The sequence below is a fragment of the Danio rerio genome, chromosome 14 (assembly GCF_052040795.2).
Source record: "Danio rerio strain M-AB ecotype USA chromosome 14, GRCz13ab, whole genome shotgun sequence".
NCBI classification, from domain to species: Eukaryota; Metazoa; Chordata; class Actinopteri; order Cypriniformes; family Danionidae; genus Danio; species Danio rerio.
The window spans coordinates 41,632,122-41,660,000 of NC_141034.1; the positions used below are offsets into that span (position 1 = coordinate 41,632,122).

The 27,879-nt window shown below is 36.2% G+C and overlaps 1 long non-coding RNA gene across 4 annotated transcripts in view; it reads right to left on the reverse strand.

Moving 5' to 3' along the window:
• The window catches only part of LOC137487534 (uncharacterized), a 298,360-nt gene that overhangs the window by 240,030 nt on the left and 30,451 nt on the right, over positions 1-27,879 (reverse strand). The gene's annotated exons all lie outside the window — the stretch shown is intronic.

A 27,879-nucleotide genomic window follows, 5' to 3' on the forward strand; every position in this document is an offset into this window, starting at 1 on the left:
CCGTGCTGGATGTCAAACAACACCGTAACATTTCCCTTTGAGCCAGGAATTATAAAAGATACTGCATTTAAATGGTAATGTCATGCGAGGCCAAGCTAAAAAAAAATAAATAAATAAATGAAAAGCAGCATTTTGGTTTAATGGTCTCATATTACGCTGGAAATATTGTCACTCTGAGACGAATGCATAAAACACAATGTGCTCCTCTGGAGGAGGCTGGAGGACTGTAGGTCAGTGACATCCCGCTTTCTCATCACTGAAGGAGCTGAAGCAGAAGAATGTCTCAAGAGCGTTCTTGAAAAGGGACTTTTTTTTGGTATTGTGGTATCATCTCGCATCCCTCGCCTGAACAAGTCTTTTAGTGTTATTGATTTCTACCCATCATTCTATAGTTCCCTCACTTACAATTACCCATCTGTGAGCAAGGGTGGACCATGTCATCATCGCCTGTGGCAATGTTCGAGGAGAAATGACACAATGAATGGAAAAACACAGCATGGCCTTGCTACTTTTGGGAGTTTGAGTCAATAGTTATAAATTTAGCAGATTCAATTGAGTTGGTTACTGTCCTTTTGATAGTTCTGTTCATGGAATGAAGGCAAATGTTCTTTTTATAAGACAGCTATAAAGGGTTTGATAATTAGATGAAAAAGGGAAACTTGGTAAAAGCTTGCCTAATTCTTGTTGGAAAAAGTGCATGTTTTTTTCAATGCGGTTTTTTTCATGTTTTTTTTTTTGAGTGCCGGCTGGGCCAGTGTTGTGTATGTTCTGTTCTAGTTTGTGTGGGTTTCCTCCACAGTCCAAAGACATGGGCTATTGGTAAATTGGTTAAATTATATTAATCATAGTGTATGAATGTGGGTGAATGTGAGAGTGTGTGGGTGTTTCCCAGTACTGGGTTGCGGCTGGAAGGGCATCTGCTGCATAAAACATATGCCAGAATAGTGGGCGGTTCATTCCTCTGTGGTGACCCCTGATAAATAAGGGATTAAGCCGAAGTAAAATGTATGAATGAATGTTTTCACACTAATGGCCCTATCATACAACCAGTGCAATAAGACGCAAGACGTGTTTGGCATAAATTGTTGCTATTTGTTAGACCAGCACAACCCTAATTTTTATGTTTTGCACAATGTTGTTTTAAAAGCAAATTCATTTGCGCCAATTTATGGACTCATGGTTGTGCCGTTATAAATAGGAGGTGTGTTAAGGCGCATTGTTGGCGCGTTGCTAACAATAGAACAGAAATAAACAACTGACAACTGAAAGCTGGTCTAAAGTGCAACACAGGGGCGTGCTAGTTATGCACCTGTGCTTGTCCAAACACACATTGCTTAATACATGCAAAAATGCAATACACAAATATATTTATATCTACATATGAATAAGAAATAAAATAAAATATTAAAATGTTACAAAAAATAACAAATAAACAATAAAAAATGTAATTGTTATCACTATTATTATTAGCAGTAGTATTTATTACATGCTTATTTATATTAGTTTTAATAAAAACAAGTTTAGATTTCTCCATCTGTCAGGTTTTGGAGACGTATGCATCACTATATGGGGCATAAAAATAGAACGCATGTTTGGATATAACTCAGTTTTTTGACCACACTTCTTTATTATTGTTCATTTATTTGTTAAACTTAATTTAGTAATAGTTTTAAAACAAATCTTCGTGCATAGCAAGCAAAATTAAATATGTAGTCTAATGGATGTCTACAGTAAGTGCGTACAACACTGTTTCCTCATCCACAAACGTAAGCTAAGTAAAGAGTAAACTTAAAGTAAAGAGGCCAAATGAAGGGGACCCATTCTTTAACCTCACGCTGCAGATGGTCTGTTTAACTGTTTTCTTGCTAGTGAAGCATTCAGATTTTCCACTTAAAAAGTCAGCCATGTACCAGGCCGCAACGCAACTGACTCTTAAAGGGAATCTGAGATGAGAATCTGACTGGTGTGATGCAGGTGCTCAAAAAAAAAAAACACCCATAACTCTTTAAAAGAATGTGCATTTTTTCCATCCTCAAAATAGCAAAAGGGGATTCAGACACACCCTTAAATGCTTTTGTGTCATGTGCCTTAGACTCTGCGCCTTAAAATAGAGCCCTAAATGAGAACGTATGTATCTATGCAACCAGTTACTGATTGGGATTGGTAAACAGGGGCTCTATAGAGTGCATTTGTGCCTATCATATTTTTTAGCAGTGTTGGTAAGGTCTTATAAAAATCTGTAAAATTTAAGAACAACGTTCCAATAGTTAATGATAATGCATTCATCAACATGAACAAAACCTTTATTACAACAATTTTAACGTTAACAAAAAGTTGTTAAATATAAGTACTTGTTATCTTGTTTAATTCTATATTTAATACAGTTTTCTTAAAACTGTCGATTGCAAAAAAGCTATGTTATATTGACCATATTGCAGAAGATGTTGTCAAGCATATGGCTTAACAATTTATTTGATGTAAGAATAGATGTAACTGTAGCACTTTACCATTGTTTTTCTAGAAAATAAGACATATACTGTTTGAGAATGAAATAATTTACTGTTTAAACTCATCCCCTGAGATTCCCATTGTAATGTATTATAAACATGCATTTGTCTCCTCTGTGTGGAACTAATTAAGCCAAGCATCCAACATTGTTCACTTTCTTCTTAATGTTTACTTTCTTGTTATGTTGCATGCCTGCTATGATTGTCTTTTCTTTTTAATCTCTCTAAGGGGTCATGTTCCACCCATCTCCCTTCTAATGCAAATTGGCTGAAATATTTGTGATAAACTGTAATTGGCCTTTTGTTTTGAGATTTTGTTAACTTTTTTTCCTTTGGTCAGTAATAGACACCAGTGGGATCACTGCGATCATAAATACTCTACTAACTGTCACTTCAATCTGCTTTCATTAGGGCAAGCATTGGAATGTAAAAAATAAAACAATAAAATAAATAAATAAACTTTTAAACGATAAAGCTAACATCTGCATAACTTTTTGAATATTAATTGTTTACAGGAATCTCATAACTGAACTTTAAAAAGTTAAAATAGATGTATGCATTTTTTTTCAACATTGATCTAAATGTTTATTTTAAGGCATGATGGTGAGCAAATGTGTTGATGTATAGATTTTTAAGATGACAAGAGTAATAATTAGAAGATTAATCTGAGGAGAGGAACAAACGCAACTTGACATCGCAAAACAGCAAGTTACCTAACATGACAGTAAAATCAGCAGTGGTGTAAATAATAATGGCAAATGTTCAAACAATGCCACTATAATTAGTCATGGCCCTCTACATGCTGAAGACCCCTGAACCATGAGAAAATAGTGTCCATGCTGCTAAGTAACACACTGATGATTCATGTGTATGACAGTCTTTCATGTGCAATTTTGTATATTTGTAGACGTACAGTATATATTCTTTGAAAATGTTTATATATAAAATTGATAAGATATGTGTGTGGCAGGGTGGCTTAGTGGTTAGCACCATTGCCTCACAGCAACAAGGTTGAGTCCTGGCTGAACCAGTTGGCATTTCTGTGTAAAGTTGGGATGTTCTCCATGTGTTGGCATGGGTCTCCTTTGGGTTTCGCCCACAGTTCAAAGACATGCACTAAACATCAAATAAATTATTAATAAATTAAATATATAATAATACATTCGAAAAAAAAAAAAAAAAAAAAACAGGGCTAAAAAATAAGGCTGAACAACATGATCACATTGCTGTAAAAAAAAAATGTTCACTATTTCGAAGTAGAAATATTTTCTTATAAAACGTAGCTCAATTATCTGTGTAAACCATTAATAAATGCCATCTTTAGTTTAAAATATATAAATTGTAAAAGCTTAAAGAGATACAAAATTTGTTAGGCTCATTGCAGGCTCATCCAGAAATTAAAAAAAGCTAATTTATGTTACTATACACTCACCAGTCACTTTATTAGGTACACCTTACTAGGACTGAGTTGGACCCCCTTTTGCCTTCAACACTACCTTAATCCTTCATGGCATCCATGTTGATATGACAGCATCACGCAGTTGCTGCAGATTTGTCAGCTGCACATCCACAATGCGAATCTCCAGTTCCACCAGTATATTAGATTGAGTTCTAGTGACTATGAAGGCCAGTTTAATACAGTGAACTCATTGTGATGTTCAAGAAACCGGTCTTGGATGATTCACGCTTTATGACAAGGCGTGTTATCCTGCTGGAAGAAGCCATCAAAAGATGGTCATAAAGGGATGGACATGGTCAGCAACAATACTCAGGTAGGCTGTGGCATTGACACAATGCTCATTTTGTAATAATGGGCCAAAAGAGTGCCAAGAACAATTTCCCCGACACCATCACACCACCACCGGTAGCCTGAACCATTGATACAATGCAGGATGGATCCATGCTTTCATGTTGTTGATGCCGAATTCTGACCCTACCATCTGAATGTTCCAGAAAATAAAGAGACCCATCAGACCAAGCAGTGTTTTTCCAATCTTCTATCGTCCAATTTTGGTGAGCCTGACAGCATCTGACAGCAATGGCATTCGGTGTGGTCTTCTTCTGCTGTTCCTCATCCACCTCAATGTTTGACGTGTTGTGTGTTGATGCAGGGATGCTCATCTGCATACCTTAGTTGTAACGAGTGGTTATTTGAGCCACTGTTGCCTTTCTATCAGCTCAAATCAGTCTGGTTCTCCTCTGACCTCTGACATCAACAAAGCATTTGCGCTCACAGAACTGCAGCTCACTGTACATGTTATCTTTATTCACCATTAACTTGGATAATTGTGCTTGAAAATCTCAGAAGATCAGCAGTTTCTGAAATACTCAGACCAGCTCATCTGGCACCAACAACCATGCCACGTTAAGTCGCTTAAATCACCTTTCTTTCCCATTCTGATGCTCGGTTTAAAATGTATTTGAAGTAGTTGCTGCCATGTGATTGGCTGATTAGATATTTGCGGTTACGAGCAGTTGGACAGGTGTACCTAATAAAGTGGCTGGTGAGTGTATAACAATATCCAATGGCATCATATTTAATGAACATAAGTGTTATGACATTACAAAAGTTTGAAAGGATTCCAGTTATTTACTTAAAATATAATGATAGTATGTTGTTTTATAACACACATAAAGAATAATACACAATATTCTGTAATTATTTGTAAAAAAAAAACAAACAAACAAACAAAAAAAAGGTTCAGCTGCTTTTAATACAGTATTCAGTATCAGCTTGAAATGAGGATAATTGTGTGTGTACATTTGTATGTTTAAAACAGAAAGGTTTTCCAAACTATCAAAGGTGATTAATTATTTTTTACTTTTTCAACAGAAACGAAATGGCTTTCATTGGATAAATCATGAAAAGACAGTGATGGTTTGCATCTGTGACATTACTCCCAGTGGAGCCAAACTCATGATAAGCAGCGAGGAGGAGACCACCCCATCATTCAGACATGAGCTCATTTGATTTGAAGACAGGACCCATTTAGATTGCCCATCTATCTCTGCGTCACCCCCATTACATCACCGCCGGTGTGAGTTGTAAGCCTGGAAACCAAGAGGTTGCCTTCAGTAGCCAGACTGTAAATCATAACCCGAGCACCTCTGGGAGCCCGCTGATCCAAAAGAGGGTTTGCATCAGACTTCTTTGATATAACCTTTATGAATAGCACATACAGGAGTCATAAGGTGAGGGAGTGATGCTAAGTGATTTAAAAGTGCTGAAGAAGACCACCACGGCCTTAACAGATCGATGTGCGGCCTGCTTGGCTACATGCATGCAGCCTGCTCAAAATTCAACGCAGTGCACGCCACTAATTTAAAGTCTCATACAGTATGTGTCAGTACTCGCTAGAAAACACAACATCTTTTGGCTTAGCTGAGCTGATTGTAGCCTAAGCAAGGTTATTTGAATCTTTATTACTTTCCCCCACCCACTTGTGTATCTTGAATCCTCTGTCAAAGTCTGTTAGGTTGCCTCTCTGTATCGCCGGTAGAACATTGAATAATTCATGTTATCTGTGTTATTTGTGCTTTTGCTTATTTATGAAGGTGCTATGGAGTGTCTCTGGATTGGTTTCAGGGACTACAGGCAAATGAAGACATCTTGATGTTGTGTCGAAGCCATTTGCAGTGAGTCGGCCCACTTGATTGTAAAAGTGTAATAATACAGGATCCTCTACGAGTCGTCATTTCTGCCCACTTACAAAGAGCCATGTCCAATCGGTGCTACGCGGCACAGGGAAGCGATTGTGCTCGCCGTCCCTCGGCATCTCAGTCTTTCTCCTCGTATCTTCTCCTCTCACAAACCCCGGCCCCCTGTAGGCAAAATCCACCAACACCAACCGCAGTAATCTCATTTCAGCAGGGTCCCTCCAACAAAGAGAAGTCGAGAGGGAACGGAAAAACATGAGCGATTGTCTTCACTGTTTGTGAAATGAGTTCATGAGGACAGGCAATTGGAAAGCGTTGGCAGAGATTTGAGCTGTTAGAGATTGTTGTAAGTACACGAGCCTCGGGCTGTGTGAGGGTTTGAGGTGTCTCTCGTTTTTCTCCCAGTTCCTGGCTTTCCTATAATCAGGACTTTGTTCTCTTGCGTACTCATAGGTGTTTCTTCCACTGAGCTTTGCAAGTTGAACGTAAGCGCTCCTTCGCTTCAAAACGTACGCTTCTGGCAAGTCTCGCTGTCGGTGTGTGTGTGCGTGATTGATAGATTTAACTAAAGGAGGGTGACCCAAGGGGAACATTGGCTTTAAAACTGTGCTTTAGTCATCAATAACAGACTGTAATTTTGCAACGAAGCTACTAGAAGAGAGGGAGAAAGAGAAAGTGAAATGTGTGGGAGCGAAGAGGAAGAAAAAAAGATGAAAAAGGCAATGGAAGGAGATGGAGAGAGTGGGCTGGCACATGAATAAATGAGAAATTTGGGATTCCCAGGGATATGTGAGCTATAAGCCTCAAGAGAGTGGAAGAAAGAAAGGAGGGGGAAAAAGGGAAAAAAGCAGCACAATGGTTTGCCTCAAAGAGGGGGTGGAGGTGGGATACCAGGCAAGTCAGAGTCAAACAGCTGAAGTACAAGTTTGCCTACGGCTCCCAAATCCTAAACATGAATGCCACACAAACAGGCAAGCAGCCCACGGCCGACCTAAATCTTTGATTTTACCTGAGGCCCTAAATGTTCAACCAATCACAGGAGGGGATACAACCGCTGCAATGCTTTTCCGTCAGTAGCAACCCTGTGTTAAAATATGCCAAAACCTTGAGGTTTAATCTAGCTTATGTTATAATTCTAAAAAGATCTCTTTTTGCTGGTTTTTGTTTTGTTATTTTACATGTTGACTATGTAAATTTATCTGTTAGTCTTGTCTTTCAAGTAGATTTTAGCCTACATTTGGGATTTACAGTAGAGGTTGTCTGCTTCAACCAAAGCACCCTTTGGTGGTAACAGATGCATTTACTTGTACAGTATCAGTGTAAAATCTAATTTGGTCTCCAACCAGAAGTTTGCTCATATACAGTTCAACACTACTGAGACATGCATAACTCTTTTTGGCAGGTCAGTCTCTTGAACGCAGTTTTACTTATCTAGTAGGCACACAGAGTAATATAGTGCAATGCTATTATGTTGCTCTATGGGACTGCTGTAGACTGCATCAGCATTTTTCTGACCCCCTGGCTCAGTTTGAGAACAGTAAATTTTCAGAGCTGTAGATGTCTGGAACCCCTCTTCTACAAAGAACCTTCACCAAAACTGTGTTAGTGTAATATAAGTGTTTGACACTTTCAAAAGTTTACGCCAGTAGATGGAGACAATTGACTTTAGTTCAATCAGTTTAGTCTAAAACAAGCCATTAGCTGAAAACCAGTCTATGACAACGTGTTTCCAAATACGCAGTACTCAGTAGGCAAAAAGTACTTGGTTGGCCTACTATGTATGAACAATTTTCAACAGGTACAGAACAGGGGTGGGCAAACCCGGTCCTGGAGGGCCAGTGTCCTGCACAGTTTAGCTCCAACAATAATCAAACAAACCTAGAAATCTATAAGCAGGTCAATTTGATTAGAGTTAGAGCTAAACTGTGCAGGACACCGGCCCTCTAGGGCCTAGTTTTCCCACCCCTGGTATAGAATGATAAGCGACGCTATGTCTTCCAGGATTTGGCTTTTGCTGTCATTAATTGTGTATGTTTTTTTTTTTTTTTTTACTTTTACCTTTATGTTTAGGCCATGACCTGTCTCACCCTAGGCATAGGATGATAACCATTTTCAAGGTTTACCGCGGTTTGAAAAAGTTGAGGTTTTAAAACTCCCAAAACTTTGTTATACCGTTCATATGGTACATGTACAGGTTTTTTTACAACTATTTTTATTTAGTTTTTTAGGGCAACAGTATCTCCAACAGAAAATGATCTCCACACCAAAAGCTACTTTTCCGAAATACTTTAAATTTTTTCTTAAAGTATAATATATTGTGTTCAATGGGGGGAAAAGTGTTGTTTAAAAACAACATATTTTAGAGCAGTAATTACAGTACTGTGATATTGTGAAATCGTGAATTTTTTTACCCAAGGTTATCATACTGTCATAATCTGCCCAAACCCACTACATGCCGCCATTGATCAACCATGTACATATGCAAACATTGGCCAGTGCTTCTCAATCCCTAAGCATCAAGGCAACAGCCAATAGAGAGAGCAGCAGTGTTTATCTGTCAGTGAGTGGCACATTGGTCTTTATTGATTTACCAGATTATTGATATATCTAGATTAGATATATCTAATCTGGCAATGGAAGAGGATTTTTAAATGACAGTGACACAATGCAATTGATGCCGGTTATGTGATAACAACAAGTATACGTTTACATATACATATATATATATATATATATATATATATATATATATATATATATATATATATATATATATATATATATATATATATACCTAGATTCCAGAAACAAGCACATTATTCACAATCAGGCTATACAAAACACCTCACAAATTAAATCTAAATGAAGTACCAGCCAACAGAAGTACAGAATGCAGAAATAGATATACATATATTTATGAGTCACTCATTGTATTATTCACTCAAGCATTTTGTTCAACAACTACACTACTGTTCATTCTGAAGAAAAACAAGAGACTTTCATCATCACTAACTAATCTGTTCAAATACATACTAAACAGACACATTACAACTGTACAGTACAGTACGTTTCAGGGGATGCACACAGGATGCACACAACAAGACATAGTTCAGACAAAAACATTTACATTTACTTACTATTTAATCACCCTCAAGTGGATCCAAACCGTTATTTATTCTGCTGGACACAAAAGACGACATTAAAAAAAAATAAAAATAAATAAATAAAATATAGAATAAAGAATAAAGAAACGTACAAAAGTTTGGACCAAATAAATAATAAGAAAATGTTGACAATTTTAGTTTTTGGGGTAAACTAATCAACATAGTGTCTAAAGTGTACATAATTTAATTCAAAAGTATTGAACCTTACTTCTAGGTTTCTTCCTTCTGTTGAACACAAAATAAAAGTATTTTGTGCTAAAAATTGGTAAACATTAATGGTTTATAGCTTTCTTCATTATATCCACTTTAGTGTTCATTCATGAGATGACATCAGTTTCCAGTTTGGTTCTTGTAACAGAGATTTTTAAACATATTTCTGAACACTGATTTCCAAACAAACCATTAGTCTTGCCCCATATCCAGTGACTGTCCTTGTTAAAAAAAAAAAAAAAAAAAAAAAAAAAAAAATTCACAAAAACAGCTAAGGATAAAGCCAAAGTCATAAGTGCTGAATAATTATTTTCCAGTAAGCTGCCTAACATATCATGTTGGGTCCGTTTGGAACTCTTGCCAAAGGCAGTGGGACACATTTTGCCTGTGACAGTACAATGTTCCTATTTTGAACATTTTTCAAAAGCGAGAAAGAGAGATACACTCAGCCATTAGCCTCAAACACATAGCCTATTATTGCCTAACAAATTCAAATCAATATGAGACTTTGATCCCTGCAGTAGGTGAGCTTAAGTGTATACCCAATTCATAACCACGGAGTGAGCTGGAGCTATTTCAGGAGGCTTAATTGTCACTTCAGAGTCCTCACTGACAGATACAATAAGCTGGCAGGCCGCAGTGACTCACATTTGAGACTCTCGCCATAGGGAACGAGGGATAAAATGAGAGAAACGCTGAATAAATGAATCACCGGTACGGTATGTGTGAAAGAGAGCGAGTCAATGAGTAAGGTCTCAGACAATGTCTATTATTTTATTGCCAGTGATAGACACAGTGTGGAATTTTTTATTTATTTATTTTTTTACAGTAGGAAATGTGTCAGAGGTTTCAGTGACTACAGCATGCATATAGAATGATGGATTTGGGGGAATGGAAGCTCAGAATCAAATCTTTTTTGATAGATTGAAAATAAGTTGGGTAATTGAGTTCAGTAAGTCTTTTGGAACATTTTCACACTGTTTTTGAAAAAAAAAAGTATATTGGTAAAGTTTATAAAATACTTCGTGAAATGGCAATTTTCAAATGTAAGTTGTTTTTTGAGTAAACTACAAAAACATGAATTTGTGAAAATTAGGAAAAATGTACACTTGTATTACATATTAATGTAATAATGGCTTCTTTTAAAGTAACAATAATAATGAAATAATAATTGATAATAATAATGTAATAATAATAAAATCAATAATAAAGTAATAATAATTTTCCATGTCTCTTGGAAACATTGTGCATTTTAAATTGTGCTTCATACAGGTGAGTGGGACAAACCACCTTCTTATGCACCAGACACTTTTTTTAAACTCAATCTTACAAGAGCTCAGTTAGGAAAACAATGTTTACTATACTGCAAATGTACCACAATCATGTTGCAGTGCTTGCTTCAACCTTAAATAGGTCTTTTGCACAATATTCACCTTTAATACCTCTCTTGCGCAATATCCTGCACACCATCGTTCAGTCTCATGTAAAAGTACTTTTAAAGCCTGTCTTATGTGTACAGTTAAGCATCTTATAGTATATTTTAGTTATGCATACGTTTTATAATTTTATAAATTATTTATGTAGCCCAATTGTCCTGCGAGACACAACATTCCGTCTCTCTGTATGTCCAAAAACGTAGGGGAATGACAATAAAGAATTACTTGACTTGCGTCTATAGGCATTTTGGGGGTTATTTGTTATCATGTAAATATGCCAGAAAAAAAACTTTGACTAATAAATAACCACCAACTACTGAATGCATGTATGTATGATCTCATGCTGCAATAGGATTCATGCAGATATATATAATTATTTGCTCTTCTGTTCAATTTTAGTTATTTTATTTCTTTCACCCAAGTTACATTTTTTCAACACATTTCTAATACATAATAGTTTGTTCTGTAGACAACTGAAAAAAAAAAACCTAAGGGGTGTAATAATAATGACTGCAAAATTGTTAAAAAATATATAAAACTGCTATTTAATGTCATATATTAATATTAAATACATTGCTTCATTAAATATCATCATCACCATTTTCTTTTCGGCTTAGTCCCTTCATTAATCAGAGGTCGCCACAGCGGAACGAACTGCCAACTTATCCAGCATATGTTTTACGCAGCGGATGCCCTTCCAGCTGCAACCCATCACTAGGAATCACCCATACACACACATACACTACAGACAATTTAAAGGAAACCCACGCAAACACAGGGAGAACATGCAAACTCCACACAAAAATGCCAACTGACCCAGCCGAGGCTCGAAAAAACGACCCTCTTAATGTGAGGTGACATGGCTACCCAGTGCCGACCTCCATCAAATATCACTCGAAAAATATTTGAAAAAAATATATCATTCATTAATTTTTCTATGACTTAGTCCCTTATTTATCAGGGGCTACCACAACGGAATGAACCGCCAACTAATCAAGCTAATGCTTTACACACCAGATGCCCTTCCAGCTGCAACCCAGTACTGAACACTAAACCCGAACCAGCATCCTTGTTGTGAGGCTGTGAAATGACAGTCCTAACCACTGAGCCACCATGTCACCATTTCACTGGAGGGCTAATCATTTTGCCCTCAATTGTATATAGAATATGATACATTTGAACATCGTGTCAATTCCAGTGGTTGAAAAAATATGTATTTAAGCTGCCATTTTGGCATCACGGTGCGTAGTGGATAATACGATTGCCTCTGAGCAAGAAGATCGCTGGTTGGAGCCCACCAGCTGGGTCAGTTGGCATTTCTGAATTTGCATGTTCTCCACATGTTGGCGTAGGTTTCCTCCGGGTGCTCCGGTTTCCCCCACAAGACCAAAGACATGTGCTGTGGATTGGGCAAGCTAAATTGTCATTAGTGTATGTGTGTGAATGAGAGTGTATTGGTGTTTCCCAGTGATGAGTTGCAGCTGGAGGGCATCCGCTGCGTAAAGCATATGCTGGATAAATTGCTGGTTCATTCCTCTGTGTCGACCCCAGATTAATGAAGGGACTAAGTCGAAAAGTAAATGAATGAATGAATGAAAGCTGCCATTTTGCCATATGTTTTTGTTATATGTTAACATTATATGATAATCACTTTCAGTGTTCTAAAGAAAATTTTAGTTTAACATTTAACGTTTTCTGCTTGAAGACTGGTTTGACACATATTTAAATTGGTTTAACTTTTCTTAATTCAACATAGAATTAAAAGTTTGTTGAACTTTGACTCTACAAACTAACTTCCGAGTGAGTCACTAATGCAGCGCTGATCTTAGCTTGAGCAGACTTGAACTACTTTGTGCACTTTTGTATACATTTAAAAACCACTGCAGAGAATGATATGATTTCACTATGAATAGCTGGGGAGAAAGAAGCTCAAAATATCAATAATACATGACAAGATTCAATCTGTGCGCATTATGCCGTGTGTTTTCTTTGGTGAATGAGAAGCGGCACACTTGCCCTCCACTTTAGAAAACAGATCTTTTCAGAAGACGATGCCATGCCGGAGTGTTTCCTTTCCCTATAGGTCTGATGCAAAAGAGTGGCTGTCGGGGGGCCACAAGAGGCTGCTAAATGTTTGTTCTGGGATCTTTGAGTGAAATGGAGAGCATTGATTTCTTAAAACTGAATTGGCAGACATCATAACATCAAAAAGCATTGATGAGACTGCTAGATGTTGGAGAGAGATGCCATGTGTTAATTCATTGCTTGGCTTCTGAATACAGCGCTTGGTGAATATGTCTGGGGGGGAATCATAGTTATCGCTATTGAGTTTTTCAAAAACGAGCTATGTTCAAGTTTGAATGATGTGGCAAAGACACAAATCTGACAGCATCTTGAGCACAAAGATGGATCAGAAGTCTTTTGATTTGAGTTCACAGAATCACCAACAACAAACCTTATTTTTAAGCTATACATAAATAAAAAACCCTCATGCTTGGAGTTTGCAATGAAAGAAATCAGGGTTATTTTACCATAATTGTGCAATTATTGTAGTTTTATTAAAAGTGTAAATGAGATTTTTGAGTTTTTATATATTGTTTTTATTAGTTTTAGCTATTTTGTTGAATGAATTCAAACATTTATTTATGTATTTATTTATTTAACTTTGTAATATATATATATATATATATATATATATATATATATATATATATATATATACACACACACACACACACACACACACATGTATATATATATATAATATACAACTTTTAAATATTAATTTACTTATTAATTGTGTTTATGTATTTGTTTTAATATCTAACTTTTAAACATCCATCTATCTATCTATCTATCTATCTATCTATCTATCTATCTATCTATCTATCTATCTATCTATCTATCTATCTATCTATCTATCTATCTATCTATCTATCTATCTATCTATCTATCTATCTATCTATATATATATATAAACTTTTTAATATATTTATGTATTTATAATTTATATCTAACTTTTTAATGTATATTTATTTATTTATTAATTTATATTTTATATCTAACTTTTAAATATTTATTTATTTATTCATTCATTTGCATTTTATATCTAACATTTTATGTATTAATTTATTTATTTATCTAACATTTTAATAGTAATTTACTTGTTTATATTTTATATATATATATATATATATATATATATATATATATATATATATATATTTATATTTATTTATTCATTATATTTTATTATCTTTTATATGTATTTACATTTTATATGTATTAATTTATTTATTCATCAATGATTTGATAAATTGAATTTACTTTATTGTATTTTTTTTTAAAATATTTTTATTTATTTATTTAGTTATTTATATTTTATTTCAAATTGTTTTATAGGTATTCATGTATTTATTTATCTAATGCTTTAATGTTTATTTGTTTTATTTCAAGAAACACAACTGTTTTAATTTATTCCAATTTTAATTAACTGTTTTTTATTTCAGTGTATTTTAAAATTTTATTTAGTCCTATGAGGGCAAAGATGCATTCACAAATATCAACAAAATATTCCTTCAAAAAGAATTCTAATAAGATGATTATAAAATCATTACACATCAAAATTGAAAGAATTATGCTGCAAATTTTTTTTTTCTTGCAAACCACTGTAACAGAAGTCATTTTTGATCAATAAACGGTATCCTCGATGAATAAAAAATATCTGTTTCAGTCATAAACAACTTTTCAACATCTACTGAGGAAGTTCCCTTGAACTTGTAAGTTCACCTCCATTTCCACCAAAGGGCTTTTTTTAGCGGACTTGGCACTCACTTCCATGAAACAGATGGATAATAATCAAAGAGCCAGAAGAATAAAACTATAGTGCATTGCTGAAGAAAAAAAAAGTAAAGAAACAGGGAGTGAATGAAGCCAGATGACATTCCATAGGGCTTTAATAACCCTTAAGAAGTAGGATTTGGGCAGCACAGAGTGCATTCTTGCCTCCAGGGCAGGGATATGACCTTCTCTCCAAGGCCTCCGTGATCAATACAGGCCTTTCAGCCAACTCTGGACCTGATCCCAAGCTAGTCCTGTCCACACTGGGACAACAAGGGAGCATGCAGAGCAGCCAGCCCTAGGCCATGCATCTGCTCTGGAGATGGTCCTCACAGACAGCCCACCCCCATATTAAAATCCCCTTTTGAGGTGGTTATGAGCTCCACCGCAGGAAACAGAGACTCCATCTATGATGGGAAAGCCCACGATACGTCGTTGAATGAGGAAACTCGAGGTGGTCTCTTCAACTGTTCAAACGGATGAGGGCAATCAATGAAACATGAGGTGTGGAAATATACAGTCTAGGCCCTATAGACACAAGCATCCAGGAGGAAATGTGGAGTTTGTTTAGTCTTAAAGTGATAGACTCTCTCTCTGTAGTCAGCAGGTGCGGCATTTTCTTAACAGACTGTATGCTGTTTCTACTTGGAAGGTGCCATAGAATGAAACTCTGAATATAGGCATAGGTGACTAATAAGAGTTCACTTTAAAGTAAATGACATACCATGAGTCTTAAACACATGGGTTTCCTCATTCTTATGCATAGGTGTAAAATCCAGTTAAGAAAACAGGCCAATAAAAAAATTAAAAAATTCCACACAGGATCTCTAATTCGTATGCCCCAAGCAGGTTTTATTTTGCACAAATATTTTTCTAGTGAGATTACAACAATTACCACATTCTTTTCGAAGTATAACCCAACTTGTTTCCTATGTAAGTGAGACTTTTATTGTATTATTATTGTTCTTTTTTAGTATGTAAACGTACTTTGAGGTTTCTGAGAGTTTGACAATTTTCTAGGTAAAATGAATGCTACAGGGCTGCACAGTGGCACAGTGGGTAGTATGTTCGTCTCACAGCAAGAAGTTTGTTGGTTCGAGCCTCGGCTGAGTCTGTTGGCATATCTGTGTGGAGTATGCATGTTGTCCCTATGTTGGCGTTGACTTTTTTGGTGTGGCCAATTTCCTCAGGAGCTCACTTTATTTATAGTTCATGGGGTTGCAGAATGCTCGGGTTCAAGTCTAGTGAAGCGTGGTTCTGCGAAAGAGAAGAAGGCCAAAATAGGCTCATTCTAAATATATATACATTTCTGAAGATCTATAATTATCAAGTAGCAAGAGAAACATATGGCTTTGTTTTGTCCTAAAATCGAACGCTACAAGGTGGTATGACTGCTTACCTCTGTGTGGAATGCTTTTCCGCTGTTACTAGTTTGCCCTGCCGAGGATTTGGACACAGAGCAGAATTGACAGTGATGACAAGGTTCGAGACTAGTGTCTAGTCTAGTGAAGAACGGTTCCAGAAAGCAGGTAAGACAAAAACAAAAGCCAAAAAAATAAAACAAAAAAGTAAATAATGGTGAGAATGTGGTAAAATCTTAAAATGTGGTAAAAATCAGGCTGCAAGTGGGCTTTTGTTTTTCTGGATTGTTTTTGAAAACACTGACAGTTGAGTTTAGGAATGTGGGTGGAAGCCAATAGAATATGAATGCAGTCTTTATGATGCGAGCTGAGATTGCATCACTCAACGACAAGGGTTAGGTGAGCCCTTTAAAAAGCATTGGATGCAGCTCAGATTGCACTGCACCAGGTCTGCATCCAGACCCCTCTCGTGAGAGCTGGTCAATCAGTGCTTTTGAAACGCTATTGGCTGGGTTTAGAGAAGGGGGTGTAAGGGTGGAAATCTGTCAGTCAATCAGTCAGTCAATCAGTCGACAGTGGCTTCTGGTGGATTTACGCAAGAACAGCAGGCACAAATAGCACTCACGGGAGAAATTTAAGATCTAAAAAAAAGCATACTACTATTACTAGTTATATATTACTAGTTAGTAAGTTATAGTATGGTTTAAGTATCAGGCAACATTAGGGATATAAGACAAGATAAAACTTTGTAAGCATTAATAAACAGGCAATATCAGGTTATATGCCAGTAGAAAATTATGTGCATCTGTCACAGTATCCAGCGATCTAGCCCATTCAGATCGCTGGAGAACTACAAATCTGCCAGCAAAAGAACTACATATCCAGTCATGCACCAGTCATACACCTGGCCTAGATCCCCATGATTGCAAACAGGCATATATATATATATATAAAATGTGTTGTAATGTTCCCTATTCAGTTTAACGCAACTCAGCAGCATGTGTTTGAGGTGTGTGCGTGTGTGTATGTGTGTGTATATGTATATATATATATATATATATATATATATATATATATATATATATATATATATATATATATATATATATATATATATATATATATATATATATATATATATATATATATACATATACATATACACACACATACACACACACACACACACGCACACACCTCAAACACATGCTGCTGAGTTGCGTTAAACTGAATAGGGAACATTACAACACATTTTCCTTGCCATGTCCTGCTGTGTTTTTGCCCCTTGCTTTGTTGCTTTGTTTGCTTGTTTACGCTGCCTGCCTGTTTTACCCATTTCCCAATCTATTTGACTACGACTCTGGATTTCCTGTGTACATCTGTTTGCTCCTGTGTTCACTATTGCTTGCCTGACCATTCTGCTAAATAAACCTGTGTTTGGATCCGCACCCCTTTGTTAGCGTCCCGCTTTACATTACAGCACCGTTAAACTAAAGTATTGCATGATTTCTGCATGAGTCCCATCTGACTGATTTCTGTCAGCTGTAGGGGTGTATACGACAACTCCCATTATGCTTCATCTTTGTTATCGCTCTCAAAAAGTGTCCTCTAGTGATCAATTACTCTGCCTTTAAGCATAAAGATTTCTAATGCTCTAATGACTGCTAGCTGACAACATCCGCATTATTTCCAGTTTCATGGAAATTGTGCAAAAGCACATTTCTTAATGGTTTAGAGAGGTCAAGCCCAGGAAGAAAGAAAATGTTTGCTCGCTGCGTCCGGGTTGTTAAAAGTATAATGGATGTTTTATTGCATTATTTATTCACAGACAAGGCTATTACATGCACTTTATAGATGGAAATAGAGCGGATCAGCATATTCACTGGAGGGGGAAAAAATAAAAGGGAGTTATTACATATAAGGGAAGTTATTGTTCTATTAAATGTAGTTTGAAATTGCTCTGGGGAAGTGGAAAGGGTGATATCTGCCAAGTTGATGAAAGGAGCTTGGGAGAGACGTGAAAGAAGGTCAGACATCTTGCCTCAAATATCTAATTGGATTTGGCTCTCAATAGGTAGCCTCAATTTCCAGATGACTGTGCAGTTGCTTGGGCTGAAAGCACCACCAAAAATGGGATAAACCCTCCCTGTAATCCGAGAATCCAGACAGTGTCTTTGCGGATACACATTTCTGGAATTTATTTCTTTTTGTGTTTGAAAAATTGACTACTTGTTCAATTTTTCCCCTTTTCGTTTTCCACAAAAACAGATAACTTTGTCTGTTAGGGTCACATATTTTATTCAAGTGCTGTTGGCCAGACAGACAAACTTCTCTGGATGCAACAAAGGTTTTACTGTTCAAAATTTGCTTCTTGATGTACCCCAGAGATATGAGCAATTTTGCTTATCGGAGAAGTTATTATTACTAGCATTATTAAAGGAATACTGGATACAACTGTAATGTATAGCCATTTTATTCATTCATTCTCCTTCAGCTTAGTCCTTTATTTATCAGGGGTCACCAGAGTGGAATTGAGAGGGGTCTGGATGCAGACTTGGTGCAGTGCAATCTGAGCTGCATCCAATCCTTTTTAATGGGCTCACCTAGCCCCACCCCGAACCCTACCCGACCCGGCACAGTGACGTCACTCACTTCATTAAGTGCATTGCGTTCGGCATTGCATTGCTGAGTGATGCAATCTCAGCTTGCATCATAAAGGCTGCATCCAGACACTATTGGTGGAATATTTTACACAGCGAAAGTCCTTCCAGCCGCAACCCTGCACTGGGAAACACCCATAAACTCTTGCATTCAAACACACCCCAGCAAGCATTTTTTTTAAGATGTTTAATATATGTCTAAACATAGTCATCTTGGCTAAAACAACGCTACATTTGGTCTATCATCGAAAATCTAATGGACGTCTGAGAATAGGCCAAAACTAGACTAGTCATCAAGCAAACAAATGAATGACTTTTTGACTGTCCATTTGGTGACTAGTCTAGTTTTGGGCTATTCTTAGATGTTAATTAGATGTTCACAGACAGCCCAAGTTTAGCCTTATTTTAGCCCTGCTGTCTATGTTTAGATGTCTAATAGACATCTATTGAACACAAAATTGTTTGCTGGTACGCTTATACCAATTCTGTTTACCTAATTTACTAGCCCATGTCTTTGGACTGAGCGGGAAAGCGGAGCACCCAGAGGAAATCCATGTGAACATGAGGATAACATGTAAACTCCACGCAAAAATGAATGACTACACTTAAAAAGTCTGTCTAATCTGTCTATTTGACAACTAGTCTAGTTTTGGGCTATTCTTAGATGTCTATTACTGTAGATTTTCACTGGCAGCCCAAGTTTAGCCTTGTTTTAGCTAAAGTTGTTTACAATTAAATGTCTATTAGAAGTCTATTAAACAGAAAATTGTTTGCTGTGACGCTAATGCCAATTCTGTTTACCTAATTTATAGCGCATGTCTGTGGCTCAACAGGCATTTGAACCAGTAACTTTCTTGCTGTGAGGTGACAGTGCTAACCACTTAGCCACTGTGCCGGCCTTATAACCATTTTTTAAAAAGTGTATACATCTAATTACACAATGTCTATACATGCAGAAAAATAGGCCTATGTACTGTATGATGTAACCAGATCTTGAAATTACCTCCTGCCAACACGCCAAATGCAGGTAGATTTCAGCAGTGGCAGGTTGGACAGCCACCTCCACTAGCCACTTGTCTGGTTGAAAATATTTTTTAAATTTCTGGTGCTGGCTCATCACTAAAGATTAGAACTTTAGTTTAAGACTATTTGTCAATATGCATGCAAACAGATAACTGTTGATGCGAGCAAAAGAAAACAGTTGAATACTGAATGAGAGGATGATCAGGCGACTGGTAAGACAGGCTTTTTCCTCACACACCGACGTTGGCTTCAGTGTCGCAGCACAGCTGATGTGATGCGCGTGAGTGCTTAACAGCTCCCTTGTCCTTGCGAAAAGCAACCATGCCTGGAAATCCAACTGGTGCGATTGATTCTCTTTACAATAGCCTGGACAAACTACTGTGCATTTTAGATACATGACAATAATTTTTTGAATGTCTATTGTTTTTTTTTTAAGAACAGTTTTTTTTAACAAAACGAGTATGTAAACAGCAATAATTAGCTTGTTTTGAAATATTGTTTACATTTTGTGGCAAGGAAATAATTAGTTTATAATTAGTTTGGTGTGTCCAAAATAATAATAATAATAATAATAATAATAATAATAATAATAATAATAATAATAATAATAATTTTGTTAAATCCTTAGTACTGAGCCCTGTGAAATACATTTATGTAAACTAAAAACTAATAGTTTAGGTACAACCCTTTTGCTCATGCTCATTAAGCAAGGTCATACAGAACACACACAAAAAAATTTAAATTAATGAGGTGGCATGTGGACAATCTAAATCAAGTAATTTTAACATTCTAAACTCAGTTTATGCATATAAAATATATTTTCTTCACAACAAAATTGTGGCTAGTGAAAATTGTGAGTGGCTAGTAATGTTGTAAAACCACAAGCCACAGTGGCAGGTAATCAAAAAAGTTAATGTCAAGCCGTGGATGTAAGCTTGTACTTTTTCTATACTTTCTGAGGTTGGGAAAGAGAGAATAAGCTGATAAACTGTATGAGATGCAAGGAAAAACAATGTTACTAGGCAACGGAAGAAATGAATCCACCTATTACAATGACACCTAAAGCAGGGCACAATGCTCTGAATAAAAAATAAATAAACAAACAACCAAATGAACTGTAATATAAAAAAAGCCTTAAGCCTCCCTTTTCACTTCTTTTTTTTTTTTTTGTCACTTTCTCAAAAAAGTTTGTGTGGACTTGTCTAAATGGCTCTGGGCTTTCAATATCATCCCAGATTAGATTTAAAACACAGCGATTGATTTTATGGAAAACGTGTATTTACCTGGAAGCCACATTGGCAGGTTTCATGATTAAGCTCATTATGTAAAGAGCTTCTATTTTAGTTTCTGAGGTTTAGCACATAGGAAACAGCTAGAGAAAATCCTGTTGTTTTTAAGACTGTAACATATACTACTATCATAACAAAGATTGTTGGTTGAATGTTGCGCTAGTAAAACTGCTAGTAAAACACTGTGGGCTGTAACTGCAAGTAGGTTAGACAGAAGTTGCCAAAGCATTTTATCTTAAGAGCACGAGCTGTGGAAAAGGAAAAATATATATACTTTCTTATATGATTCCAAGATTAAGGTACGCTTTTGGGCACAAGTCAGTCAGTCAATCAATCAATCGATCGATTGATCAATTCAATCGATCAATCAATAAATCTAATCAAGCAATCAATCAACAATTGTTCTTAAATTATATTTTGGCAACTTTTGTTAAAACATACAGATATTTCATATTAAACATTCTGTAACAGGTGAAGCAATGGTATATATGGAACAAACAGGTGTGTGTTGTGGCACATTTCAATAACCTTCACTATACGTTATATATCTACATACCTTCTCTATATACAGTTGAAGACAGGATTATTAGCCCCCTTTATTTTTTTTTATTTTTTTAAATATTTCCCAAATAATGTTTAACAGAACAAGAAAACGGTCACAGTATGTCTGATAATATTTTTTTCTTGTGGAAAAAAATTAATCTTATTTGTTTTATTTTGGCTAGATTATTATTTTTTTTTTTTTCAGACACTTTTCTGGCAGCCTGGTTTTACAGTTAAAGCTGTTGTTGGACAACAAAGTTTACATTTTTTTAGACAAATTAAGTATTTTTTATACTAAAGAGAACTATGGGTCAAACAATAACAAATAGTCAATTTTGCAATTCATGAAAACTTGAGCAAACAATATTTCCCCAATCAATCTTAATTATAGTTTGACGCTTACATTTCATACTCAAACTGCTAGCAAATTCTTTAGAAGTTTAAAAAAAAAAAAAATATATATATATATATATATATATATATATATATATATATATATATATATATATATATATATATATATATATATATATGTGTTTCTTTTTGTTTCCAAGTTAGATCTGATTTGCAATGTCTATTAAACTGCGATGCTTTGATTATTGAATAACTTCAGGATGCTTATTACATTTAGAAGTGAGTGTCCTTGTTTACAAAATGCTATTTAAAAAGTTTGCAGTTTAATATTATATCATAATCAACAAGAGGATTATTGAAATTAGAAAAAAAAGAGGAAACTGTTGAAATATTAGAGTTTTGTGGTGTGTTTTTTATTTGTCAACTGTCAGTTATTTCACAAAGTTATGCCACTCATATAAAGTTAAAATGTATTATTTATTATTATTATTGTGGAGATATTTTATCTTTATTGACTCAATAAAGAGAACCTTGATAGATTAAAAGGCTTTCTGTGTGGCTTCTCTAACAGTGCTTTGTGCTTCACAGTCAGTTGGAGTGTGTGGGAGAGTCACTTTCCAGCAAGATGGAATGAAAAGCTTTGACCTTCTCAGCTGTGATTTCTCATAAAACTGTTCGGTAAGTGCTCTTTCATTCTCCCTCTCTTTTTCTCACTCTATCAGTTCAGTTTATCAGTTGCTTTATTGATGTGTCTTTTTTTATTGACAATATCATTTAGGCCTTAAATAATACAGATGCACATAAAAGCAGGGCCATAAAGAGCTGGAAAACACACTTATGTCTCTGGTTTTTAAATTCTGATTTATTTATTTTATTTTTTGTTTAATAATGGCCCGTTTGGTACGGTTCGGTTTGGTACACATTCATGGCCATTTCTACTGTCAAAAAGTACCTAAAACGAACCATACTGCACCACTTTTTGGGTACCATTTGCAAAGGGTACCTAGCATGACAAAAGGGTACCAAAAGACGGAGCTAGATGTGCAACTGGACATCAGAGATATGTCACTCGACCCTGCAACAAGCCAGGAGAATGAAAAAAAAAAAACATTTTTAAAACAGTCGAGACAATACACTGTAGTAATTTATACATGTAATAACGAGGCCATGGTCGAGCCAAGCTTAAACAAACCTTGTTGTTTGTAAGCAGCCACAAAGCCAAGAAGAACAAAATCTGCCTTGTCCTGTTTTTGTTTTACATGGCCGTCTAAAAGTGCGAGTGGATTCACTTTCTCCAGAGAGCTCAGCATCCATCTATATTTAAAATAACAAACTTCTTGAGCTGATGATTACGGTGGCCGGGAAGTGCAAAACAACATTACAAAGTGTGAAAAACTTTTACGAAGCTCGAGACAAATTTACATTCTGGAAAACATTTTACCCATCATAAGACACAATAACATAGGAAGAACTATTTTATCAAGGATGAAACTAATTTACATTTTAGAAAAAATAAAAAATAACAAGACAACAAGACGTGAAACACTTTGCACTTTACAAAGTGTATATGTTGCTTGTTGATTTTAAAGCCAAATAAAGACTAAATGTTTTCTGTGTGTAGTTTTTCTGTAACACATCGGAGAGTGTAAGGGTTAGTATGTGTTCATATACTGTATGTTGTATTTATAAAGTTCATTGTATTTTATAATTGCAAACGTTACAGTAGGCTATTTCACACTATTTCATCATTGATCCACAGTTAAAATTAAATCATGTTCATAGAAAGGTTAGTCATGAACATTTATACACAGTATACACAAATATTTATGTGTATAAAGCCTCTGTTTTGTGAGAAGTGCTTCTTTGATATGTAAATGACCCGTAAAGCTTTACTTGGACATTTCCTTGAGAAAGAATGACGTCGACTGAAACTTTCTGTTGTACACCATGTGTAACCGTACTCTCTTTTGCTCTGCGTTGTGTAGTGAATGACGAGAGGACACCATTTTGAGTCTGCACAGAGAATGTTATTATGACAGATCGGCAGCTTCAGCTCATTACATTAAATGTACACTCAAGGTAAGGGTGGAAAAGACCGCTCAAGCAATAGTGCAACAGGTATGGCTGCTTGGACTATACCACCTTGACGTTAACCCAAAGGGGGGAGAAGAGGTGAAACCAGTCACTTTACAGACTCTTTTTCCATTTATATTGTGAACACAAAACAATTTTTATGAACTAAGTAAACAGGAGGAAAATATAGTGAAATCAATATATCCAAAAGAATCCTGTTACACATGCACATCAGAAAGGTACCATTGGTACACTTTTGGCAGTGGAAATGCAAGCCTGATAAAGGTGACCCTACTGTACTGTACCACTCAGTGGAAATTATCCATTAGAAAGCCTATAAAGTAGCATTGGCTTTGCATGAATACATAGTCCAAAAAAAAAAAAGTTATGTTGCTGTGATTATTTGAAAACTGCCACAGTTTTTGTCTGACATATACAGTATGTCAGTTTGCAAGGGAGGAGGGGTGGAGTGATTTACTGTGTGTCACTGAAGGAAAATGCCATGCATTTTATAGTGAGAGACTTTATGACCATAGGCACAGGTAATGCAGAAATCATATAGCACGCAATCACAGCTTAAATAGTACTTCTCATGGGGTACTTTCCAAAACGCGGCTTTCATTAAACTCTGGAAATGTTTTTCATTGGCCACCTGCACACCGCGATGATGGCGTATGATAGAGTCTGAGTGCATTTAAACAGACGTTTCCCAGAGGTTGTGCAGGATTGGTGGTGCCCTTTAATGTGACATTTACACAGAGGATATAAACAAGACCGGGACGTATATGGAGGATGGCAGAGAATGAGTTTGCCAAGGAATGAAACAGAAAGGGAGGTTGAGGAAAGAAAATGAAAGGAGAAATGAAAATGAACACGAATGCATGAGCTCCAGCAGTGCAGAGGCTGAGAAAAGCTCAAGTACGAAGCAAATAAAAGGAAAGACTAACTGCCCTTCAAGGAGAGAGGAACGGAGAGTTTAACCGGCGAAATGAACAAGAGCAAACAACAAATGAGCCAATTACTGACGTTTAGGGTTGTTTAAATCAAACACATTACCAATAGTGTTAGTATAGCATTGCTCTAAATGGTGACATGTTGTCCTGCCGCATCCGTATTTCCATACACCTGAAAATGAACCTGCGCTATTGATCTCCTTTCATCGATTTCGCTGTAGGAAGGCGCTGGGGCCGCTTGCCATTTGTATCTACTCTCGAGTTTGCCAATGCCCACTCAAAGGCACAGTGGCAATCTGCTGCCACCTCTACAATTTATGTGTGCTGCCTGGGTCGCCCTCTCACTTCTGAGTGAGTTGGCTTAGGTAATTACTCCACTGCCAACAGAGCTGGAGAAAAAAAGGATGCCAGATATAATGGGAGGAGGGACAGCTTGTTATAACGGAACCCCTTCTCTGCCCACCAGCTACATCATTTGTCCCTAAAGGAAAAGTTCACACAAATACACACACACACACAAATATACACAAATACACACACACACACACACACACACACACACACACACACGAACACGAACACGAACACACTCTCTCTTTGACAGAACTCTACTTTGATGGTCTGCTTTAGACATTCTACTAACTATAAGACTAACTAGGGGCAGTTCAGTGGTTAGCCTTGTTGCCTCACAGCTGGTTTGAGTCCCAACTGGGCCAGTTGGCATTTCTGTGTGGAGGTTTGCTGGTTCCCCCCCGTGTTTGCATGAGTTTCCTCCTGGTGCTCTGGTTTTCCACACAGTCCGAGGCCTGTTTTTTTTTTCTGAAGGCTACCTTAATGTACAAGTAGCTAAAACCCAGGGTACATGCAACAACTTTAATCATAAGGTAAACACAAAACAAAAGTTTCCATCTAAAGCTCCTTGATGGGACTCGACACTTGTAAACACTGTCCTGCACACACTGTTCACAGCTACCAAGCCGGCCAATCTTAGAGCTTGTAGTATATTTTGTTGGGACTTGTAGTTACATTTTTTAAGAGGTGTGGATAAATAAGCATTAACACTCTAATGAGGGTTAGTTGACAGTAAAACAAATGTATTTATGTAATTAACAGAATTGCAAAATAGGATAAAATAGGTAGATAAAAAAAAAAAAAATCAGAATTTTTAACATTTATCAACTCGTGTTTTTTTTTTTTTTATTAGGCAAGAAAATTTTTACTATCTACACTCACTGGCCACTTTATTAGGTACACCTGTCCAACTGCTTGTTAACGCAAATTTCTAATCTAAACTAAACTCAGTAAATTTAGGCATGTAGACATGGTCAAGACAAACTGATCTGCAGTTCAAACTGAGCATCAGCAAGGTTGTGATTTAAGTGACTTAGAACGTAACAATTATTGTTGGTGCATGACGAGCTTTGAGTATTCACGAAACTGCTGATCTACTGGGATTTTCACACACAACCATCTCTAGGGTTTACAGAAAATGGTTCGAAAAAGATACCAAAGGCGCAAATGCCTTGTTGATGCCAGAGGTCAGAGGAGAATGGCCAGACTGGTTCTAGCTAGTAGAAAGGCAACTGTAACTCAAATAACCATTTGTTACAACTGAGGTCTGCAGAAGAGCGTCACATGGTAAGCAACAGGCTCACCAAAATTAGACAATAGAAGTTTGGAAAAACATTGCCTTGCCTGATGAGTCTCGATTTCTGCTTCGACATTCGGATGGTAAGGTCAGAATTTGGCATCAACAGTATTAAACCAGGGATCCATCCTGACTTGTATCAGTGGATCAGGCTGGTGGTGGTGGTATAATGGTGTGGGGGATATTTTCTTGGCGCTCTTTGGGCCCATTAATACCAATTGAGCATTGTGTCAACGCCACAGCCTACCTAGTGTTGTTGATCATGTATATCCCTTTATGACCACAGTGTACCTATCTTCTGATGGCTACTTCCAGCAGGATAACGTGCCATGTAATGAAGTGTGAATCATCTCAGACTAGTTTCTTGAACATCACAATGAGTTCACTGTGCTCAAATGGCCTCCACTCAATCCAATAGAGCACTTTTGAGATGTGGTGGAACTGGAAATTCGCATCATGGATGTGCAGCCAACAAATCTGCAGCAACTGCGTAGTGCTATCATGTCAATATAGACCAAAATCTCTAAGGAATAGAAGTACCTTGTTTATTCTATGCCACAAGAAATGAAGGTAGTTCTGAATGCAAGAGGGGGTCTAACCCAGTATTAGTAAGGTGTACCTAATAAAGTTGCCGATAAGTGTACCGTGTATTACATATCATTCACAATGGTAAGTCAAACAGTTTTACTTAAAGATAAAAGAAATATACAGCATAAAAAGTATAATACATAAACATAACAAAGAAAAAAATATTAAAAACAAATTAGAAATGTGTTAAAACTGATTTAAAAGGAATGGGGGGAAAAGAAAAGCAAAGAAACACAGAGAAAAGAAAAGAAAAGAACAGAAAAGAAAAGGAAAAAAAAAGAAAAGACAAATAGTACAACTTGTTGGACATAACACAGCTAAACATATTTGTTTTAAGTCTTTGATTTAAACGTGCCTAAGGTTGGAGTAGATCTGATAATTTCTAAAAACTGATTCTAGTAGCGACTATGAAGAAATGTGATCATGGAGATTATTAAGTTGAACTATGCATGATTGAATCATTAAGTTTCATTCATTAATACAAATGTACACTTTTAATTGAATCAGATAAACATTGATAGGAACACATTTAGTAAATAAATTTCTCATTGTGCTTTAAAAATGTTATGTGAT